This window comes from Trichosurus vulpecula, chromosome 3, assembly GCF_011100635.1.
Source record: "Trichosurus vulpecula isolate mTriVul1 chromosome 3, mTriVul1.pri, whole genome shotgun sequence".
Taxonomy (NCBI): domain Eukaryota; kingdom Metazoa; phylum Chordata; class Mammalia; order Diprotodontia; family Phalangeridae; genus Trichosurus; species Trichosurus vulpecula.
The window spans coordinates 269,274,427-269,278,100 of NC_050575.1; the positions used below are offsets into that span (position 1 = coordinate 269,274,427).

Consider the following 3,674-nt stretch of genomic DNA (forward strand, 5'->3'; position numbering starts at 1 on the left):
ATCTCCTTTTAATTCGTCCCTTTCTTTTTCTAAAAAAGTCATTTTTATTTATTTTATTCTGACTTTCACGAAAAATTAAAATGAACATTTTAATATATAAAGTAGAACAGAAAAAAGAGGATTTACATAAAATTGGGAATCTATTACATAAAGCTTGCTTTCCTTTTAAGTATATAGTAAATTTTATATAAAATTTTCAGTGATGTCTTGCTTATCTGTGTTTCTTCCTCCCTCCCCTCCCCTCCTTTCCCTTCCCTTGCCCTCCCTTCTCCTCTCTCTTTTCCCCTCCCTTCCCATCCCTTCTCTTCTCTTTTTTCCCCTCCCCTCCCCTAACTTTTCTTCAACCCTATTTCTATCTCCCCTATTCCTTATACCCATGGTGAAAAAAATTCTTGTAACAAATATTCACAGTGAAAGAAAACAAACTTGCGCATTGTCCTAGTCTTTTCTTTGGCACTCTCCACCCTTCCGTGTGCAGGCAATGTTCCCCGTAAGCTAGACACTTATGCAACTGAGTCCACCCATCATCAGAGGTAAATAGGGCAGTGCTAAGCAAAATTGTGAAATAAGTCTATTCAATAAAATACAAGTGGGAAAATGTAAGCAAAGCACTTTTCAAACCTCAAAATACTGTATTAATGTAACTACCATCATCAACACTAAAATATAACAATCTATTTAGAAGTTTGTCTTCATCAATGTCATCTTCATTTTATCTTCTCTACACCCACTACCCCCTTCTGTCATTCTGGTAAGAAGAGTCACCACACTCTCCCCCTCTTTCCTTTCTTCCTCTCAGGTTGGAGTTCAAATCTGACTTCAGTCATTTGCAATTTAGTATGAATAAATTTCAGTTAATGTGCTTTTACCTCTCCCTGGAATATTTGCATTGTCTTCTGGTTGTGGTATGGAAAGCTTTGTACTCTGACAAAGGAATTTAAGGCTTCAACAAAACTCCATTCAACAAACAAAACATTTTGAGAGGTTAGAGTGAGTATTCCTATTGCTTTTTTCTAAACATGTTGCTAGGATGAAGTATATTTAATACAAAGCGTTCTTTGCATTAATAGTTACAGGGTAGCAGTTGACTTTGATTTGAGTGAGGGAGGGCTGTGCAAGGTCACCAGCCTCACTTTCTCCTCCTGAGTAATCTGGGTCCAGTGGCCTGTTCTACATTTAACATGGTATTACAACCTAGCTCCATTCACAAATCAATGAATAATGGGTATACAAGTTATTTGATTCTCACAACTCTGAGAGGTACTTAACCTATTTCTTACAGGTGAGACTGTGGTTCTGACTAGTTAAAAGTTCACAGGATGGCAGGAACTAAAACCTCACATCTTCTGACTCAATACAAATGCTGTACTATATCGCACATTTTGGGCGTATTCCAGGATTGAATGTTTTTATATAGTTATGTTATATGGACATATTCTTCTTTAAAATGATTGTTCTCCCATGTCAGCTTTTTTCCCTTCAGAACTCCAAATCCAGTTTTCATATGTGGATCTTTGATGTGATGTGATGTGAATTGTGACTAGTCAGTCAAAGGAGAAGCCTGAAAAATCTGAAGCCTACAAAAACTATGTACAACAAGGTGCCAAGTTAAACATCCAAATTTCTATTTGTGTCAGACTTTCTCATTTACTGTTTCATACATTGGCAAGAATATAATAAAGTATTCAGATGAAAATCACATTTTTAATAGTTCTTTAAGAGTTAGTAGGTTTCAAAGAATCATAGAGTAAACCTGGAACAAGTGTAGTATATTTAGTTCAATGTACATAAACTTGATCGAGTTCATAAGAGATGTCCTTTGAGTTACTGTTTCTGTAGTGGTGAAAAGTTCTGCTGAATCATTAGATTCTCTCTTCTGGTCCTCATCATACCAACATCACAGAATATGCTATTACAAGATTGTAATTGGTCTGATGGATAAATGCAAAAAGGTTCTTGAAATGACTAGGTATGTGGCCAGAAGTACTAGAATCTTGTTCTCCAGACTCCTAGTCTAACTCTCTATTCAGTCATTCTACGGCAATACCTTTTTCTTCTAGTAGATAACAATCTGACTTTAAAAGGGGGTGGGGAGTACTATTTCCACCTCTCACTAGAAGGAATTATAGAAAATTAACATATTAAAGAACATACGTCAATGCTCATTTTTAGTATTAATACATAGATCTGATAAATTCAAAGAATAGTCAATTGATGGAAGGATATTCATTGACAAATATATGGTTGAAAAGTGAGTATGTCTTTCTTCAGACAAGAGGTCTCCAGTCAAAAATAACTAACAAAGTTCAAAACAGTCCTGGTCAGGTGACCTCCAATCCTGCTTTCTCCATACTTCATAAACCAAATTTCCTCCTACTTGTGTCCATTTCTCAGAGTTCATGAACTCTATATTCTACTTATTTAGAATCAAAGATTCCTTTTTGAAGAGATCTTAATTTTAAGGTAAAACATGGTCCAAGTTCTTGAATGTCCACTTTTTTTTCACTCTTAAAAAGATATCTGTGAAACTTGAAAAAATATGCAATTCCACTGATTATGGAAACTACCTTCCAATAAACTAAGGATCATGGAGGAGGAGAGAAGCAAATGCAGATCCAATGGAATGAGTGAGTCTTCTTGTAAAATTATTCAGAATTATTTCAGGCACATGTTGAGTGTGTTCTTTCCTATTCCTCTTTATCTTCTTGAGGAGGCAAACACTGAACAGTTCAGAGCTAGTCCTCTTCAGCAATAAACACAGGAGTTTTGTATGACAGTGAACAGTTGTTTGCAGAACCTCACTGCTCTCTCATAAGGTCTGTCTGATGGAATAATAAAGAATCTTGGGAGCGGTCTATCTGTTGAAATGAGAAGTAAATTCATCTGTAGCTTCATCACAAACAACCTCTTCATCATTAGGGTCTACTATCCTCTCATCATAAACTCTGATTTTCGATGGTCTTGGGCACTGGTTTCTGGTGGTGTCCCATTTTCAAGTGCTTCTCTTGCTTTTTTAAGCTTTCTCTTAGCAACCAATTTTTCCTTTTGCTGCTGCTGCTTCCAGTGCATGAACATGAAGTGGGCCACCTCTGTTGGTTCGTGACTTCTGAGATGCTGAAGCCAGGAAGGAAGGCCACAGGCCATGGCTGAGGCTGCTCTAGGGCCCCACTCCCTGCAGCCCTTTCCCTCAGAGCTTCCTAAGGGCCTTGACTGGAACTTTCCAATTCTCATCCAGCTGGTCCTCACCTACAGCTTCCCCATTCAGAGCCATGTTGCAGCCCCCAAAGCATGGGCCTGACCATATGCCTCTTATTGCTCTTGACATCAGAGTATATCTACCTATCAAGACTCTCTAGTAAGGGAATATACCTTCCTTGGTAATTTTATTATACCAGATATATGTCTCTGTCCAAGGTAGGAAAGTGGGTAGGACCAATACTCTTAGGTTTCCTTAGGAATGATGAGTCAACAGTTCATTAGCTTTAGGACTAGAAAGAGACCCAAAAGACTGAAGAAAGGAAAGCTATAATGTGTTTTTATAATATGGAACTTGTATTCTAAGCCTTCATTGTCTATCATTCCAGATTTCATTGTTTCATACTTAGTTGAGGCAGGAAAGATCCTTTATCTATGTCTGGTGATTGCTGAGGCCCCTTTTGGGCACCCCTCCCTAT

At 37.6% G+C, this 3,674-nt stretch overlaps 1 pseudogene; it reads right to left on the reverse strand.

Annotated features, from left to right (window-relative positions):
- Positions 1–2,354: 2,354 nt before the first annotated feature.
- Positions 2,355–3,271, reverse strand: LOC118842477 (annotated as a pseudogene).
- Between the last annotated feature and the right edge of the window lie 403 nt (positions 3,272–3,674).